Here is a 21,510-nt window from a genome sequence, read left to right as displayed (position 1 = left end):
GCAATTTGGTCACAGATTGATGATGATATCTGTCCTGGAATTTTAAGTGGGAACCCTCAACTACAATCTTTGAAGTCTCACCCACTGAGTGGACTTGATGCCTGGGACCTTTTCTCAATTGGGCCTCCAGATGCGCTGTGACATGGGACTTCCCAGCACTGATTAACTCTGTATATTGGTCAAAATCCAATTTGGTCATATATCCTCTGCTCTATTTCTCTTTTCTTTTAAAGTTAGTATATTGAAAGTAAGCTAGATAATTCTCTAATAAATATTTGTATTATGTGTTTGTGTATGGAGATACAACCAGTCCATTCTGAAGGAGATCAACCCTGGGATCTCTTTGGAAGGAATGATGCTAAAGCTGAAACTCCAGTATTTTGGCCACCTCATGAGAAGAGTTGACTCATTGGAAAAGACTCTGATGCTGGGAGGGATTGGGGGCAGGAGGAGAAGGGGACGACAGAGGATGAGATGGCTGGATGGTATCACGGACTCGATGGACATGAGTCTGAGTGAACTCCGGGAGATGGTGATGAACAGAGAGGCCTGGTGTGCTGCGATTCATGGGGTCGCAGAGAGTCGGACACGACTGAGCGACTGAACTGACTGAACTGACTATCTTGTTAACAAATCCTTTGAACCTGAGATGAAAGTGAAAACCTTTGGCAAAACAGAATGTTGCCTGCCATATCAGTTGCAACCATCAGATTATCAACCAGGGTAGCCATCCCTGATTGTGTACTCTGAGGAAATTCAGGATGGAGAAAAACAATACTGGCCCTAGATAGCTGAGGTGCATATATCAAAGGAATGATTTCAATGAGCCCACATTCGTGTGTGGATGTGAGAGTTAAACTATAAAGAAAGCTGAACACTGAAGAATAGATGCTTTTGAACTGTGGTGTTGGAGAGACTCTTGAGAGTCCCTTGGACTGCAAAGGGATCCAACCAATCCATCCTAAAGGAGATCAGTCCTGAATGTTCACTGGAAGGACTGATGTTGAAGCTGAAACTCCAATACTCTGGCCACCTGATGTGAAGAGCTGACTCATTGGAAAAGACCCTGATGCTTGGAAAGATTGAGGGCAGGAGGAGAAGGGGACAACACAGGATGAGATGGTTGGATGGCATCATAGACTCAATGGACATGGGTTTGGGTGGACTCCAGCAGTTGGTGATGGACATGGAGGCCTGATGTGCTGCAGTTCATGGGGTTGCAAAGAGGTGGACACGACTGAGCAACTGAACTGAACTGGACTGAACTGAAATTCTTGCATCATCCCATACACAGAAAAACACTAAACGTATTAACTTTTGAAATCTGTTTTTCAATTAACAGTAATCTTTTGATGATCCTACTACTTGTTTGGGGGGAGGTGGTTTGTTGCAAAATTCACGTATATCCTGGCTCCTCCTTTACCTCTTCAGAACAATCCCTCAGAGCCATCTGAGAGCCTGTCTCCTGGGTTTAAGTCTTCAGTATGTCTATGGATAAAGCTTAATTATCAACTTTTGGGTTGTGCAAACTTTTTTTCAACCAACAGTGTGTTATTGGTGAAATGATATATAAACTGATGGACCAGAACAGACATTCCAAATTTAGACCCACACACATTATGTCCAACTGACTTTTGACCAATGTGCAACAACTGGACAGCCATATTCCAAAACATGAAAGAAAGCTGAGCACCAAAAACATTAATGTTTTTGAACTGAGGTGTTGTAGAAGACTCTTGATAGCCCCTTGGACTGTAAGGAGATCAACCCAGTCAGTCCTAAAGGAAATCAGTCTTGAATATTCATTGGAAGGACTGATGCTGAAATTAAAACTCCAATACTTTGGCCACCTGTTGCAAAGAACTGACTCACTGGAAAGGACCCTGATGCTGGGAAAGATTGAAGATGGGAGGAGAAGGGGACGACAGAGGATAAGATGGTTGGATGGCATCACCGACTCAATGGACATGAGTTTGAGCAAGCTTTTGGAGTTGGTGATGGACAGGGAAGCCTGGTGTGTTGCAGTCCATGGGAGTCACAAAGAGTCGGACATAACTAAGTGACTGAAGTGAACTGATCCAAGATATGAACTGACCCATACATAACACCATATACAAAATTTAAGATTAAATGGGTAAAAGACATGAATGTGAAATCTAAAACTATAAAACTTTTCAAAGAAAACAAAGGAGAAAATCCTTATAAACTTGAGGTAGGCAAACATTTCTTAGATATGACACAAAACTTTTCTCTTCTTTTAATGAGATAGTAACACACAGATTAGAATATATTTGAAGAATATATATTTGATCAATGAATGGTATTGAGAATATATTATATAAAAGACTTTCAAAACTTATTAGGAAACAGATAACCCATGGATAGAAGATCTAAATAGAAATTCCTTCAAATAAAACATACAGATGGCCAACAGGCTCACGAAAAGATGCTCAATGTCACTAACTATTCAAGAAATGCAAATCAAATTTACACTGAGATATCACCTCACACCAGTCAGAATGGCCATCATCAAAAACTCTACATATAATAAATTCTGGAGAGGGTGTGGAGAAAAGGGAACCCTACCACATTGTCAATGGGAATGTAAATTGGTGCAATCACTATAGAGAACAGTATGGAGGTTCCTTTAAAAATGAAAAATAGAGGTACCACATGATCTAGCAATCCTACTTGTGGGCATATATCCAGAAAAGATGGAAACTCTAATTCAAAAAGATACATGCATCCCAATGTTCAAAGCACCACTGAGTACAGTAGCCAAGACATGGAAGCAATCTAAATGTCCATCAACAGATAATTGGATAAAGAAGATGTGGGGTGTATGTGTGTGTATGTGTGTGTGTGTGTGTGTGTGTATTTGTTATATATAAGTTGTTATATATATGTGTATATATATATGTATGTATATATATTTATATATATTTGTTGTTGTTCATTTGCTCAGTCATGTCTGACTCTGTGACCCCATGGACTGCAGCATGCCAGGTTCCCTGTCCTTCACTATCTCTGGAGTTTGCTCAAACTCATATCCATTGAATCGGTGATACCATCCAACCATCTCATTCTCTGTTATCACCTTCTCCTCCTGCCTTCAATCTTTCCCAACATCAGGGTCTTTGTGTGTGTATATATACACACACACAATGTAATATTACTCAGCCATATAAAACAATGCAATTTTTCCATTTGCAGCAACATGGATGCGCCTGGAGGGTATTATGCTTAGTTAACTAAAGCAGACAGAAAAGACAAACACTGTGTTTTCACTTATATGTGGAACCTAAAAAAATAAAACAAATAAGTGAATATAACAAAACAGAAACAGACACACAGATATGAGAATAAACTAGTGGTTATCAGTAGGGAGAGGGGCTGAAGGAGGAACAAAATAGCGAAAAAAAGCATAAAAGGTACAAACTAGTAGAAAGAAAGAAATAAGATACAAGGATATAATGTGTAGCACAGGGAATGTAGCCAAAATTTTATAATAACTATATGGAGTATAATATATAAAAATATTGATTAATAATGTAAATCAACTATACTTCAATAAAAATCTCACACATGCAATTCATTGTTTGTAAACAACTTGCTGCATAAAACATCAGCCTAAATTCTGATCTTGAACTTGTGGGAATTTGGGTACACACAATATACCTGCACCTTAACTTTCTCCTTTCAAAGATGGGAATATTAATAGCATATATTTCATGGGGTTGTTGTGAGGATTATATGAGTTATATGCAAAATGCTTGGAACAGTGCATGGGAATAATAAGCTACACATTATTGTTATCTAGTGTTACTATTATTTCATTATTTTGATTTATGAAAGGAAAATTATAAAAATAAATGTGCTAAATATGTTAGAGCGATATATAAGAATTCCATACATAACCTAAAAATCAGTTCACATATCATGATTTCTCTTTCCCTTCTCCAGGGGATCCTCCCAACCCAGGAATCAAACCCAGGTCTCTTGCATTGCAGGTGGATCTTTACCTGTTGAGCCACAAGGGAAGCCCAAGAATATTGGAGCAGGCAGCCTATCCCTTCTCCAGCAGATATTCCCACCCCAGGTATCAAACCAGGGTCTCCTGCATTTTTAGGAGGATTTGCAGGCAGATTCTTTATCAACTGAGCTGTCAGGGAAGCCCTCTTATATAATTAAATTAGAGAATATGCTTGGCTTATTAAATATTGAGAAACAAGTATTATATACTTAGTATGACTAAAAATTATTTTTATGTATTTTATATAATAAATCTTTCATAATGGACTGACCTAAAAAACATTTATTTTAAAATCACTTTTCTATCACATATCAGAAAACATTACAAAATGAATTTTTTTATTCCCTAGACAAATCCAAGAAATTATGTATTAATAATTCATCATTAGTAAATATTGGTTGCCTATTATACCAGACATTCTAGGTGGTGGATATTTAACACTGAAAAATTTGTATTAATAAAAAGTCCTTTTTAAGGAGCTTATATTCAAGTTAGGGTAAAGAATACATGATGATGTGTCAAGATGAAAAATAAAGCAGACTAAATTAGAGAACAACACCTAGGATGGTCAGAGAAATATTGCATGTTGAGATGACATTTGAGTAGAGACCTAAATAAAGTGAAGGGACAAGCATGGAGCTATCCGGGGGTGTGATGTTCCAGGCAGAGGGAATGATCAGAACAAAGGCTCAAGGGCAAGAGCACCAGTTCATGCATTCAAGAAACAGGAAGATGGCTACAATGGTTTTAGACCAAAATGTTAAGAAATAGCTCTATTAGAGTTATCTTTAGACCAAAATGTTAAGAAATAGCTCTATTAGAGTTATCTTATATAAATAAATGCTTGTAATTGAAAAGAAAAGGGGAATGGAGGCTGCTATCCAAAGAATAGGCACTGTTTGTTAGAAGCTCCTTCATGGAATGCCTCTGTCGCCTACAAGCTATAGCTTTCTTAAATACAGGAATTTTGTTTTACTAATTCTTCTCAGTACTTGTCAGATACCAAACACTTCATATATATTTGACAGACTCAATCACATGAATAGCATATCCGATTGTTTCCTCTTATCTTTTAACTTCTATAGTATAGCTGATACTAAATACAAAGATCATGAACTCAATTTTTGAACTTGGATATTCAAGTCCAATATCTCAATATTAGTAGCTTAGGGTCACTGACATAGATAAATAGGATGATTTGGGCCCCCCACAAAGAAATAATGGACTCCAAAATCTAGGGTCAAGATAAATGGGCCTTTCTCTGTGACACACAATATAAATGTGATAAATGTACTATGGAGACTATTCTGAAGGAAAATTATCTTTTTGTCTAATTACATATGTTACTGGAGATGGAGGTTAACCTGTAGATGTGATATGAGTTTAAGAAAACATTCTAATTAAGTCTCCAGAGAGAAAGTTACCTGTGAACTCCACTGATGAGGAGGAAAGTTTGAGTTAACTTTTGGAGCCAATGAAACTTACCTGGGATTCAGAGCATGTTCTCAGATTACTGAGAAAGTATATTGCTTATTAGAAACATTTTGAATATGTCAGATTCATGGGAGTTTGGTTAGCAATAATTCTCCAGAACCTGATCACCTCTGAAAAAAGTGATACACTCAAGTCTCTATATCACAAAGCTCTGGACACCTGTTGGAAGGACTCAATAATGAGGTTTTCAAACTATTTTTTATAATACATGAATAGAATTGGAGGTCCGGTAGAGAGAGCAGAGGAGTTAGGAATAGTGAAGGAGCTAGAAAAAGACAGAGGGTTAGACAGTATGATTAAAGGTCAATACCTGAACTGGCAAAAATGGCCAAGGGGCTTTTCAAAACATATGGAAATAAAATATTCTATTTTAAATTATATATTTAGTTTGTTATAACCCCTCTCATTAATAGCCCTGAGTCTTTAATAAAAGGCCACAACACAGAGTCATTTCACATGAGTGTCATTTGGGGAGCCAATACCATATACAATTAAAGTAAGACATAAAATGTAGAGTGATAATTCAGCAGAAGTTAGAATTCAGCAGAATCACAGTCAGAGTTGACTGGGAGAAATATAAGCCACCAGGAATTTACAGAAATCTTTGCAGGAGCATTAGACTTTCCACAAGATGAGCAAAGGATATTTGAGATGATCTTACCTAGATTTCCTGGAGAAGGAAATGGCAACCCACTCCAGTACTCTTGCATGGAGAATCCCATGGAGGGAGGAGCCTGGTAGGCTACAGTCCATGGGGTCGCAAAGAGTCGGACACGACTGAGTGACTTCACTTTTACTTTACCTAGGTTTAATTGCCAGAGTGATCCCAGCTGGCATCTGAGTTACAAAAATCCAAGAGCAGATTTAAGTGCAACAAATATTTATTGACTGAAAGTCCCTCTGCTGGAGCCTTCAAGCCAAAAAGATGACCCTATGCTGAGGGAACATAAAATGCTGTGGGTGTACATACTATTTTATTATTATTATTCTAGTGTGGTGTGATGGGACTTGGCACACGTAGCACTACAAGACTGCTAGAAGCCATAAGAAGAAATGTGTCTTGCTTGAAATCTGAGAGCCAGAATCAAGAGCAACTGGTATTAGTCTAAAAACCAAACTTTTTTTAAAATATAAACTATCCAAGTATTAACATCTCAGTCACTTAGCACCTTAGCCCTACTAGTTATCACTCACATTCAAATAAAAGTTACAACAACCTGTTCTTTATACTTACCTAACGCTTGAGCTTCTCCACATAGAAGAGTATGATTGTATACTATTTTTAAAGGAACTATAGTAAAGTTAGTTATGTGGGATACTAAAGAAATTCAGCTTTGTGGTTTATCACATAATCCAAAGAAAATGAAATTAGGTATTGGAACATTTAGCAGATGGGGTTGGATATTTATATGTAAAATTCAAAATGCAAGTTCATCTCTTTTATTGTTCCAAGTCTTTTGAAGTACCAGAAAAAATTTTTAAAAAGAATAAATCTCTGAGAGCACTGGAAAACAAGAGAGGGGACTATAAAATGCTAGAAACAGAACTTTTTAGAAAATTAAGAGTTTATGGCATGGCATTTTGACAGAGAAACAGGAGAAGAAAAATATCAACAGCTTAAAATAATCAGGAAAGAAAATTTTGAAGGTTTAAGAGAAATTCCCAAGGTAGTGAGAGCACACAAAGTACAGATGGCTACCCTAGGAAAATCAGAGACAAGTAATAATGGCAAATAAGGATAAGTTTAAAAAGTAAAAATACATGCATAATTTTATATCAATTAATTTAAAATTTTAGATTAAATCAATTGTTTTATATGGACATTTAAGTCATTCAGGAATAGGTAGGTTATCTGGACATTGTAATAACTATAGCAGAAGTGGTCAAAGTATGAACTGTCTGTCAAAGCTCACATTGAGCCACCAGGGCCAGACACCTTTATTGTAAAACACAGGAAAAGATGAGAAGCTACCGAACTCACTTTATGAGGCTAGCACACACTAAAGGCAAAATTCAACAGCAGAACACAAAAAGAACATAAGGGAAGTCGGTGGAAGTAAAGAAAATAATAGTTGAACCTCATTTAGAAACACAGATGACAAAATTTTAAACATATAATGAATAATATGATTAAATAAGTTTATCATAGAATGTTTAGTGTGGTTCAACATTAACAAAATCAATTTGAAGATTAAAAGAAAACAATCATATGAACATCTCAATTGGTACCACATTTAAAAGACATAGTGTGTATGCTCAGTTATGTCCGACTCTTTTGCAACCTTTTGGACTATAGCTGCCAGGCTCCTCTGTCAATGAGATTCTTCAGGCAAGAATACTGCAGTGGGTTGTTATTCCCTCATCCAGCGGATCTTATCAACGCAGGGACTGAACTCACATTTCCTGCACTGCAGGCAGATTGTTTACAGCTAAGCCAAAAGGGAAGACCTCATTTAATGAAATCCAGTACTAATTCCTGATTTGAAAGAAAGAAAGAAAGAAAGAAAGCAAAGAACCAACAAAATGTGAGTGAAAAATAAATGTACTTCCTAAAAACAATTCTTAAAATATTCCCAATACAAACAGCATAATGATGTTTCTCATGCTCAGTATATTTAACATTGTAAAGGAGATCATAGCTAATGCAATTGAAAAGAAAAAAAAAAAAGGAAGCAATAATAGATAAACACTGGAAAGTAGGACACAAAACTGTGATTATTTGCAGATTTTTTTTTTTGGTTTCTTTTTTTTTTAATTTTTATTTTTACTTTATTTTAGAAAATCCATGAAAATCAGCTGAAAAGCTGAATGGAAACTGAAACCATATAAAAGTTAAAAATAAAAGAAGTCAATACCTTTCCTTCATGCCAAAAATAACCAAGTTGATAATATCATGAAAGCAGATCTTATATTCAATACCAACAAACATAAATATAACTATTAAAATAATCTTATGTATAAGTATTCAATTTAAAAAGTAAATGTGACCCTGAATGCAAGACAGCAAAAAAGACACAGATGTGTATAGCGGACTTTTGGACTCAGAGGGAGAGGAAGAGGGTGGGATGATTTGGGAGAATGGCATTGAAACATATATACTAGCATGTAAGAATCGAATCGCCAGTCTATGTCCGATGCAAGATACAGCATGCTTGGGGCTGGTGCACGGGGATGACCCAGAGAGATGTTATGTTGAGGGAGGTGGGAAGGGGGTTCATGTTTGGGAATGCATGTACACCCGTGGTAGATTCATGTCGATGTATGGCAAAACCAATACAGTACTGTAAAGTAAAATAAAGTAAAAATAAAAATTAAAAAAAAAAAAGTAAATGTGTCTCAGTGCACCAGCCCCAAGCATCCAGTATCATGCATCGAACCTGGACTGTTGATTCATTTCATATATGATATTATACATGTTTCAATGCCATTCTCCCAAATCATCCCACCCTCGCCCTCTCTCACAGAGTCCAAAAGACTGTTCTATACATCTGTGTCTCTTTTGCTGTCTCGCATACAGGATTATCATTACCATCTTTCTAAATTCCATATATATGTGTTAGTATACTGTATTGGTGTTTTTCTTTCTGGCTTACTTCACTCTGTATAATCGGCTCCAGTTTCATCCACCTGATTAGAACTGATTCAAATGTATTCTTTTTAATGTCTCAATAATATTTCATTGTGTATATGTACCATAGCTTTCTTATCCATTCATCTGCTGATGGACATCTAGGTTGCTTCCATGTCCTGGCTATTATAAACAGAGGAATGGTACAGGGAGGGAGGAGGGAGGGGGGGTTCAGGATGGGGAACATGTGTGTACCTGTGGCGGATTCATGTTGATGTATGGCAAAACCAATACAATATTGTAAAGTAATTCACCTCCAATTAAAATAAATAATTTTTTTAAAAATTAAAAAAAGTAAATATGCAAGATGTTTAAGAAGAAAGCAATATAACTTTTCTAACAAGTGAAAAATAACTCTAAAGAAATGGAGGTACATGGCACATTCCTGAATGTGAAGATTAGCAGTAATCCAAAGTTATTCTATAAATTATTCTATAAATTAAATCCTATTACAACCAAATACCAATGTGAATCTTTTTATCTTCACAGATTTATTCTAAAATTTACATAGGGGAGAAAATAAACAACAACAAAAAATACACACAATTAAAAAAAAAAGAAAGAGGGTACTTTATCCTTTGTAGTGAGGTAAATGATAGATTCCCAAAAGATATGTACACAGCCTAATGCCCGGAACTGTGAATATTACCTTACTTGGAAAGAAGGGGTGTGAGGGAACTTTGCAGATATAATTAAATTAGGATTGTGAGATGAGATTATTCTGAATTAACTGGGTAGGCCCTAAATCCAAAGACAAGTGTCCTTATAAAAGTGAAGGGAGAAATTTCAGAGATAAAAGAGGAAAAGGCAATGGGAAGATGGAAATAGAGATTGGAGTGATGCAGATGGAAAATTTAAGGAACAAAAAATCCCATAAAGCCACTGGCGGTTTGTGATTCTGTCAACACCTTGATTTTGGACTTCTGCCTCCCAGAACTGAGAGAATAAATTTCTATTTAGAAGCCAACCAGTGTGCGGGAATACATTACAGAAGCCTGAAGAAACTAATAAAAACCTTCCAAAGATCAAAATATATAAAAGTATTAGTAATTAAGTAGTATGGTACTGGCACAAAATAGACAAAAATAGTTCAATAGAAAATAAATCCATTTTTATAAAGGAATTCAGTGTGTGATAAAAGTGGTTATTCACATAAGCATGGAAATTATGGTAAATTTGATAAGTTGTTTGGGAACATTTGCACAACTCTTTTTTTAAATCAACCCTGAAATTAAACCAAGCACAAAAATAATTTCCTGATGGGGTTAAAGGCTTAAACATAAAAATTTAAAAATATATATATTAGAAGAGAACTTCCCTGGTGGTCCAGTAATCTGCCTGCCAATGCAGGGGACATGGGTTTGATCCCTTGTCCAGGAATATTTTATATGCCCTGGGGCAACTAAGCCCATGCACCACAACTACTGAGTCCACACGTTAGAACTACTGTAGCTTGTAGGCTCTAGAGCCCATGCTCTGCAACAAGAGAAGCCACAACAATGGGAAACTTGTGCACCACAACTACAATGTAACCTCTGCTTGCCACAACTAGAGAAAGCCCATGTACAGCAACGAAGACCAAACACAGCCAAAAATGAACTTTTAAAAAGTATTTTATAAAAATCAGTATTAAGATTGAATGAACATATATTTATAATCTTAATATAAGAAATGACTTCTTATGCAGAAGCTGTAAAGGAGAAGAATGAGAGATTTTTTTGCACCTAATGTGCTATATCCAGAAAATACATGGAAGAGCAAAGAATAAGGAGGATTCAAGACAGTCTAGAAGAGTAATTGGAAGGCTGTAACTTACAAGATAGCAACACTTATTTTAAAAAATACAGTTTGGCACTACCTAGTAAGTTGGATATATATATATATACCTTATAATGCAGCATTTCTTCTCTGAGGTATACATTAAAAACTATTTTACATATATATCAAGACACATGTAGAGAAGTGTCTATAGCTTTGCTCATATAATAAATAAATGAGATAACCTAAATGTTCATCAACAGTGAAAGTTATAAATTGTGGAATATTCAAAAAATTGAATAGTGAACGTAAACTGCCTCTACATGTCTTAATCTTGATGCATTGCAAATATATAATATTAGACCAACAAAATCAAGTCACATAGGAATAAACAGATATGACAGTTAATTTTATGTGTCAACTTGGCTGGGCCAAAGGGTGCCTAGATACGTGGCAGTAGTTTAAAAGAAGTGAGGTAGATCTGTTCGTTTCTATTAATATGGGGGAAAAAAAACCCAAAACATTAAATGAAAGACTAAGTTGCAGAACACCACACACAAAATTCTCCCATTTGTGGAGGAGATATACATACAGATATTTGTATGCGTTCATATGTGTGTCTGCATGTGTGTGTGACACAGAGAGAGACAAAAACAGACAGAGGGTAGGTAGGTGGGTGATTGCATAGACAGATGTTTGATTTGCTCATATATGTTTATGTACATATAGAGAGGATCATTTGGAAGGACACACACGAAACCTAACAATGGCTACCTATTAGGAGAAAGAGGTATTTAGGAAAGAGGGTCAGGTAAAGAAAGCAGTAAAGGAAAGACTTTCATACATCACTCTATAGACTTCTGAACATTTTACACTGAGGATAATTTAGTATAGTACTTGTCTAACAGATTTTGAAATTAAAATAATAAAGAGGATATGCCTTTTTTAGAATCTGAAATGGAATCAAAGTGCACAAATGCCATGGGGCTTTAGAAGTGTGAAATGGCTGTCAATGAAATCATGGTATATGTGATTTAAAATTCAGTCCAAATGATCAATCATGCCTTCTCCTGTAAGCAATAAAAGCAACTAGATTACATTTTTAAAAGTGGGCTCTACTTTCCTGTCATGATTCTCTAATTTGACAGTCATCTCCTTTGAAGACAACACCATCATTAATGACCAGACAAATATTCTTGTCAATGAAACCAATTAATCTTATCTCACACAACATGACTGCCCTTAACAGATTCATCCTGCAATCTGGAACAAAGATTCAGTGCTTTTTTGTCTCCAGCCAACCAATCCTTCAACATGAAATCATCCTTTTATTAATTTATTTTCTTAGCATCCAATGCAGTTTAATAACAGGCAACAGGAGTACGTCAAGGCTGTATATTGTCACCTACCTTATTTAACTTATACGTAGAGTACATCGTGAGAAATGCTGGACTGGAAGAAGCACAAGCTGGAATCAAGATTGCTGGGAGAAATATCAATAACCGCAGATATGCAGATGACACCACCCTTATGACAGAAAGTGAAGAGGAATTAAAAAGACTCTTGATGAAAGTGAAAGAGCAGAGCGGAAAAGTTGGCTTAAAGCTCAAAGCTAAGATCATGGCATCTGGTCCCATCACTTCATGGGAAATAGATTGGGAAACAGTGAAAACAGTGTCAGATTTTACATTTTGGGGCTCCAAAATCACTGCAGATGGTTATCTCAGCCATGAAATTAAAAGATGCTTACTCCTTGGAAGAAAAGTTATGACCAACCTAGATAGCATATTGAAAAGCAGAGATATTACTTTGCCAACAAAAGTCCATCTAGTCAAGGCTATGGTTTTTTGAGTGGTCATGTATGGATGTGAGAGTTGGACTGTGAAGAAAGCTGAGTGCCGAAGAATTGATGCTTTTGAACTGTGGTATTGGAGAAGAGTCTTGAGAGTCCCTTGGACTGCAAGGAGATCCAACCAGTCCATCCTAAAGGAGATCAGTCCTGGGTGTTTATTGGAAGGACTGATGCTGAAGTTGAAACTCCAGTACTTTGGCCACCTCATGTGAAGAGTTGACTCACTGGAAAAGACCGTGATGCTGGGAGGGATTGGGGGCAGGTGGAGAAGGGGATGACAGAGGATGATATGGCTGGATGGCATCATTGACTTGATGGACATGAGTTTGAATGAACTCCGGGAGTTGGTGATGGATAGGGAGGCCTGGGGTGCTGTGATTCATGGGATCGCAAAGAGTCAGACATGACTGAGTGACTGAACTGAACTGAACTGAACTGAAGTCACATGAGATTAGTTTTATCACTCCAAATTTTTATGGGGACAATAAGTTCATAGCAAACCTTACTTAAGCAAATCTCAAAAGTAAGTAAGTTTCTCTTCCTTTTTAATTTTCTGTTCCTACTCTCCGATAGGAACTGAGTGAGTTCATATTAGAGATTCAAAGATAAGTAAGATGTGGTCCTGAAATAATCTGCTTTGTGAGTATAAGGCTTTTTGAAATATATCTTCCCTATTAAAAGTGTAAAATATGATCATTGTCTAAATTTTGGAACTGGTTAAAAAGTTATAAAGAAAAATAAAATTACTCAATATCATAATTACTGCAGTATCCAGACATAATCTCCTGTAATATTCTGAAGTATTTTGGATGGTTTTCTTTATACAGCTCAGATACTACTGATAGAATTCTGTATACAGCTTTTGTTGTTGTTATTTAGCATTATACTATAAGCAATTCTCATGTTATTATAATACTTAACAACCATAACCTAATAACTAAATGGTGTTCCACTATAAATATGGAAAGCAATAGGGAAAGGCTTTCTGAGGAGGTAAAATTTCTCCTGAATCCTAATGGAATGTATTCATGGGTTGGGATGGGTGGTAGGATGCAAGGGAAAAACATTTGAAAAGTAGCCCAGAACTACTGGAGGCAAGAGAAACATAGCACTTTGTCCAAAATCCAAAATAATTCAGAACTACTGGAATACAGAGTTCAAGTGGGACTGACAGGAAACAATACCAGAAAGATGGACAAGGGCCAGATCATGAAGGGGAAAGGTAATCTGTATTATGTAACTGTATGCTAAGCACTAGGAACAATTTTGTATTATGTCGTGAAGGACTTTATGCTAAAAGTTTGAAATTTACCACTGAGGCTACGAGAGGTGGGTGGAGCAATCAATGAAAGTTCTTAAGGTGAGAAGTTGCATGAATAATGATACTTTAGAAAAATAGTCTAAAGTTATGTCTATAAACATGTATTAAACTATGATACAACAGTAAAAGAAATCAGCAAGACAGTACTGCACCAAGTTGGAGGCTTTTTTCCCAAGACCTGGGTGGCATGTTAGCAGAATTACTTTTTTGTAGAAAAATAGAAAAACAGTTCAAAAGAGAGTGATATTTTGAGAGCCTTTAGGCAAAGGGCCATTTGTGAGCTGCTTGGCACCAAAGAGGAAGAAGGGAAGAGAGAGCAGTGGAAGACACTGGGAAGGAAGAGATCTAAAAAGAATTTCAGAAGTTGCACTGTTGATTGGACTCACAGTCTTGTGACACTCCTTGAATAAAACCTACAAATATGTCATTTTAGAGTTGGACTAAAGTTTATTTGAATGTAACCCTGTACTAGAAGTTCAAGGCAAAGGCAAGGTGGCCAGCTTTGTACTGATTTTTTTTTAAATTGGAAGATAAGTGCTTTACATTATGTTGGTTTCTGTTATACAACAATGTGAATCAACTATAAGTATACATATATCCCCTCTCTCTAGAGCCTCCATCCCACCCATCCCCCATCCCACCACTCTAGGTCGTCACAGAGCACTGAGCTGAGTTACCTGTGTATACAGCAGCTCCCCATTAGCTATCTACTTTGTATATGGTAATGTATATAGGTCAGTGATACTCTCTGATTAAAGCAATATGTGAACAGTATGATTTAAAACTGTGTAAAAACAAAGAGTAACAAATAGTTTAAAAAATAAAACACCAAAAAGTAACAGTGGTTATCTCAGACAGATGGGAGTATTTTTTTTCTTTTCTATATGTCTGCATTTTCTAGATTTTTACAATGAACAAATATCTCTGTTACCCTCATGAATATATAAATCTTTGAAGAAGGTCTAGACTTGGAGTCCTTAGTATTTAAATTTCAGACTAAGTTAGGTACATGGATAAACTTTCCCTGAATATGTTAGTTGCTGAGTCATGTTTGAGTCTTTGAGACCTCATGGACTGCAGCCTGCCAGGCTCCTCTATCCTTGGAATTGTCTAGGCAAGAATACTGGAGTAGGTAGCCATTCCCTCCTCCGGGGGATCTTCCTGACCCAGGGATCAAACCTGAGTCTCCTACATCACAGGCAGGTTCTTTACTCTGAGATACCAGGGAAGCCCTGTGCTAGTGGTAAAAACAAACCTGTCTGCGAATGCAGGAGGCATAAGAGACATGGGTTTGAGTCTTAGGTTGGGAAGATCCCCTTGAAGAGGGCATGGCAACCCACTCCAGTATTCCTGCCTGGAGAATCCCATGGACAGAGGAGCCTGGCAGGCTACAGCCCACAGAGTAGCAAAGAGTCTGACACTACTGAAGTGACTTAACATGCAGCACACATGGAAGAGTTAGCCCAGAGAATATATTAGATGCAAAGTGGCCTAATAACAATCTTGAGAAATATTAATATTTAGGATCGAAGGTGGAGACAAAGAAAACCACAAAAAATTCTGATAACAAGCAGCCAGAAAGGTAGAATAAGTAGGAGTAATTCCTTAACAAATAGAAGAAAACAACAGAATGGGAAAGACTAGAGATCTCTTCAAGAAAATTAGAGATACCAAGGGAACATTTCATGCAAAGATGGGCTCGATAAAGGACAGAAATGGTCTGAACCTAACAGAAGCAGAAGATATTGAGAAGAGGTGGCAAGAATACACGGAAGAACTGCACAAAAAAGATCTTCACGACACAGATAATCATGATGATGTGATCACTAACCTAGAGCCAGACATCTTGGAAAGTGAGGTCAAGGGGGCCTTAGAAAGCATCACTACGAACAAAGCTAGTGGAGGTGATGGAATTCCAGTTGAGCTGTTTCAAATCCTGAAAGATGATGCTGTGAAAGTGCTGCACTCAATATGCCAGCAAGTTTGGAAAACTCAGCAGTGGCCACAGGACTGGAAAAGCAAGAGAGTTCCAGAAAAACATCTATTTCTGCTTTATTGACTATGCCAAAGCCTTTTACTGTGTGGATCACAATAAACTGTGGAAAATTCTGAAAGAGATGGGAATACCAGACCACTTGACCTGCCTCTTGAGAAATCTGTATGCAGGTCAGGAAACAACAGTTAGAACTGGACATGGAACAACATACTGGCTCCAAATAGGAAAAGGAGTATGTCAAGGCTGTATATTGTCACCCTGCTTATTTAACTTCTATGCAGAGTACATCATGAGAAATGCTGGACAGGAAGAAACACAAGCTGGAATCAAGATTGCCGGGAGAAATATCAATAACCTCAGATATGCAGATGACACCACCCTTATGGCAGAAAGTGAACAGGAGCTAAAAAGCCTCTTGATGAAAGTGAAAGAGGAGAGTGAAAAAGTCGGCTTAAAGCTCAACATTCAGAAAACGAAGATCATGGCATCTGGTCCCATCACTTCATGGGAAATAGATGGGGAAACAGTAGAGACAGTGTCAGACTTTATTTTTTTGGGGCTCCAAAATCACTGCAGATGGTGACTGCAGCCATGAAATTAAAAGATGCTTACTCCTTGGAAGAAAAGTTATGACCAACCTAGATAGTATATTCAAAAGCAGAGACATTACTTTGCTGACTAAGGTTCGTCTAGTCAAGTCTATGGTTTTTCTGTGGTCATGTATGGATGTGAGAGTTGGACTGTGAAGAAGGCTGAGCGCCAAAGAATTGATGCTTTTGAACTGTGGTGTTGGAGAAGACTCTTGAGAGTCCCTTGGACTGCAAGGAGATCCAAACAGTCCATTCTGAAGGAGATCAACCTTCGGATTTCTTTGGAAGGAATAGCTCCAGTACTTTGGCCACCTCATGGGAAGAGTTGACTCATTGGAAAAGACTCTGATGCTTGGAGGGATTGGGGGCAGGAGGAGAAGGGGACAACAGAGGATGAGATGGCTGGATGGCATCACGGACTCGATGGACGTGAGTCTGAGTGAACTCCGGGAGATGGTGTTGGACAGGGAGGCCTGGCGTGCTGTGATTCATGGGGTCGCAAATAGTCAGACACAACTGAGCGACTGAACTAACTGAACTGAACTAATTCCTTTTATGTAAACAAAGGAAGACACTTCAATGAGAAAGGAAGGCTTAAGGGTCTCCATTTCCATAGACTAGAAGTCAACTAAAATAAGTACAGGAAATTGCCTAGGAATTTGGTGCTTCTAGGATTTTTGGCAAAATTTCCAAGACTAGCTTTAGGAGATTAATGTTGGAAGAGGCCAGACTGTAATCGGTTGAAAAGTTAATAAGAAGCAAGGTCAAAATAGTAGAAGGTTCCTTTTTCAGGAAATGCAGCTGTATTTTCACTAGAAAGAAGCTGTCAGTTAACAGCTACCTCCATGGAGAACTATTGAAGATGAAAAACTAAAATTTTACATAACCTGCTGCTCCTTCTGTCTCTGTAACTCAGCTTGCTCCTTGCAAAGTCAGGATCATGTAGGTCTTGAAGTCTCCGAAAGTGGGGACTCACAATACTAGGAACTGGAGCTTATCTCCCTCACCCTTGTTCTGATCTTTGCAAACCTGCTTAATCATACCTGCATGTATAAAATCTCTGTAACCCCTTTGTTTGGGGCTCAGAGCTTGGCGTGTTAACTCCTCTGGGCCCACAGGCATAATAAACCTGAGTTCTCCAACTCTCCAAGTATTGGGCTTAGTTTCTCCAGTACTAGTTTCTGAAACATTTCTGGAGGCCCCAGTGAGATTCTAACCATGCTGGCTCCTTGAGCCACCTGACTGGTGGCTCTGTTGGGTTGGAGCAGAGGGGTCTGAGATGAACATGGAGGCACACCACCTGACGGTAATCCGTGTTCTCTTTCAGACCAGTGTTCTGATTCTCCAAATAGCCGAGCCCTGACCAGACTCATTGGAGGGACAGACCAACTCACCAAGAATGGCCACAGGATCAGGTAAGGTTCCAGGGCCAGTCCCCAGTCAGGTCCTACCCCAATGGGTAGAAGAGGAGACTGATCACCTCTTTACAGCTCCCAGGAAGGGAGCATCAGATAGAGAGAACTGGGGACTCAGGAGAAGGGAGGCATTGTGACTGATAACCTCCCAGAAAGGGAGCAACAGTTAAGGAAACCTGGGGACTTGGGAGCCGGGAAGCATTGTAATAGCCTCTGAATAACTGTGAGTGTGTGATTGTTGACTGAATGGAGTGACAGAAAATTTTCTTTTTGGAAACTGCAAAACCAATAATTTTGCTTACAGGAATGTCGCTCAGTCCTGTCCGACTCTTTGCGGCCCCATGGACTGTAGCCAACCAGGCTCCTCTGTCCATGGGATTTTCCAGGCAATAGTACTGGAGTGGATTGCCATTTCCTTCTCCAGCTGATCTTCCAGGGATCAAACCCAGGTCTCCCGCATTGTAGACAGACGCTTTACTGTCTGAGCCACCAGGGAAGTCCAACAACTATCTTGTTAAAAGCTCTTCCTAGGAAAAAGCTTTAAGTTAACCCTTTCCATGTCCTTGAAATACACAGCCAACTTTGCCTGAGACCTTAGCCTTGAGAAATTAGAACTTCAAACAAAGAAAAAAAATAAAAGAGGGGTCAAGAGATATTTTAAATCTCAAACAGAAAGTTATAAGATCTCTGTCAGTCTGTCTGTCTGAATTTATATATGTCTCAGTGTAAGTCTTTTGTTTTTTTTTTTTCTAATAATATTGTTGAAGTTGTAAACGAGTTGTAATTTAATTGGCCTAAATAAAAGTAAGCACTTACAAATCAAACAATTCTAAATATAAGAAAAATTAACCTAAAATTAATTAAAAATTAACCTATGTTAAATTTCAGATTAACATAAACTGGGAAATATTCAATATTATATATATAGTATTAATGTTTATTTGCTAATCTAATGAGGAAGTAGGATGTATGTTTTTAATAAAAAAAGATATAAGAAATAAAATTACATTTTATGAAGGGGAAAGAAAGTAGGTCTGATTTACAGGTAGCTATTACAAAAAGTGATTAGAAGGTTTGTGGAAAGTGACTGAAAAAAAAATAACAAACCTTTGTGCATGTTTAGGACTGATGAAGTTTAAAATATTTTTTAATTTAAATTTATTTATTTTAATTGGAGGCTAATTGGGAGGGATTGGGGGCAGTAGGAAAAGGGGACGACCGAGGATGAGATGGCTGGATGGCATCACGGACTTGATGGACATGAGTCTTAGTGAACTCCGAGAGATGGTGATGAACAGGGAGGTCTGGCGTGCTGCGATTCATGGGGTCGCAAAGAGTCAGACACGACTGAGCGACTGAAATGAACTGAACTGAATTACTTTACAATATTGTATTGGTTTTTCCATACATCAACATGAATCCACCGCGGGTGTACACATGTTCCCCATCCTGAACCCCCCTCCCACCTCCCTTCCCATACCATCCCTTTGGGTCATCCCAGTGCACCAGCCCGAATTATCGTGTATCCTGCATTGAACCTGGACTGGCGATTCGTTTCTTATATGTAATTAAGCTTACCTAAATGAGTTTAAAGTAAGCTGGTGCAAAGCTTGAATTCAGCCTTTCTCTCTGTTAAGAGAGTTCAGATGTTGAACTGCTTTTAATAATAGATTTGTTTCTTTACCTCTTAATTGATCTGTTCTATATTTACTTTGAAATCTTTTTTTAACTTTGGCTAAGTAAATAACTATTATTTCACAGTGACTTATATAATCCTACCTGACTGAGTGTTATAAACCCTTTTGATATTTATTGACAAAACTTCCTAAATGACTTCTAGCTAACTTTGGGATGCTTCAGAGGGCTCCTGAGACATCCCAAAGAGGTATTAAGCTACCTGGGTTCATTAGACATGTTAAATTACATAGGAAGTACTCTTAAAGGGGTGATAAATCTTTTCAGATTATACTGTGTGGTTGATGTTACTAAATAGATATCCTAAAATTGTGTGAAATTCATATAGATCTGATACGCCCTGATAAAATATGGTCAATTGTAATTCTAGTTATCTTATTAAAGTATTACATATCACAACAATGACCAGGTTTCTTTGTGAATTATAATAGAATCAGATTTTAAACATGCTTTCTATGGTTTTACTCTCATGCTTTTAGAAGACTACTGCTAGTTCTTCAAGATTTATGAGAAAAGACTTTCTAAGATTAAATAGATAAACAAATTTTGTTTTTAACAGTAAACTGGCACCAGATTAGAATTTGGTCTTCTCTCTGTTTAGAGAACAAAGTTTTCTTAGAATGCAGATTTTGATAACAGATTATGGATTTCATTGCCTTTAAGCAATTTATATTTGTTTTTAAAATATTTTTGTTACTTTGGTAAAGTAAATAAGCATTATTTAAGATTATGGTACATGTAGACAAAGCTCATAATGCTTCTACCAAAAATAACCCCTCACAGTAAGACTTCTGCTATCCTGATATCCTTAAAACATGGCGATAGTCTGCTCCTAAATCAGGAAATTAAAAATGGATAAAAAACAGATGAAAATCAAAGCTAGGGCTATGGGAAGTCTAGGACAGCTGCTTGGCTTTTCCCAGCTCCCTGACAGACCTCATTTTATTTGATGGGTTAAAGCCTTCCCTGGCTACATTGTTAATGCCCTCACAATGAGTTCTCAAAAAAATATATATGTTTCACTCAATATTAACTTCCAGTTTTGTAATTAAGGTCTGTGCTTACTAAGAATCACTTCTGAGATAGCTCCTTGTTATATTGCTAAAAAGTCTAATTAAGTTATTAAAAAGGATGCCCTAAGAATGTTTCTAAAGCTTATCTTGGTAACCAATCTTTGGATAAAGGTCAGATGCTCCATGAAGTACAACCAAGAGATTAACATTTGTCTATAATCATTTAACTTAGTCAGATGACCTGGGGTATACCGGGCTATACCCAGTGAAAGCTCTTGACTTAAATTCTTGCTTGTGACCTTACTAATAACTGCTAACTATATTACTTTCTATGTAGCTTTTTTCAAAAGATTATTTATGTTACCAAATGTGTGACTGAGCCTTTGATAAAATGCTGATATGTGGTTCCATATGAGATCAATAATTCTAATAATGTAACTCTAGATTTGGGAAGAAGCAACAAGAGGAAATATTTTCCTGGACCAAAGGTTAGTAAGTCAGGTATGGTCCAGAGACTTTTGCTACTTACAAGGCCTGCTCTAGTGACAATACATTGAGTGGCCTGTCAATGGAATCTTTGTTAGACCTGGGAACGAGCCTTCCCAGCCCTATGGGACACAATGACCATGAAATGCCCCTAAAACATGGCCAAATATGTGGCTATGCAGGGGCTCTGCTGACTGGAAGTTGGCCTTTGCCAGCTGCCTCTACAAAG

Source organism: Ovis aries, chromosome X, assembly GCF_016772045.2.
Source record: "Ovis aries strain OAR_USU_Benz2616 breed Rambouillet chromosome X, ARS-UI_Ramb_v3.0, whole genome shotgun sequence".
NCBI classification, from domain to species: Eukaryota; Metazoa; Chordata; class Mammalia; order Artiodactyla; family Bovidae; genus Ovis; species Ovis aries.
Note: the sequence above shows the minus strand (reverse complement) of the source record.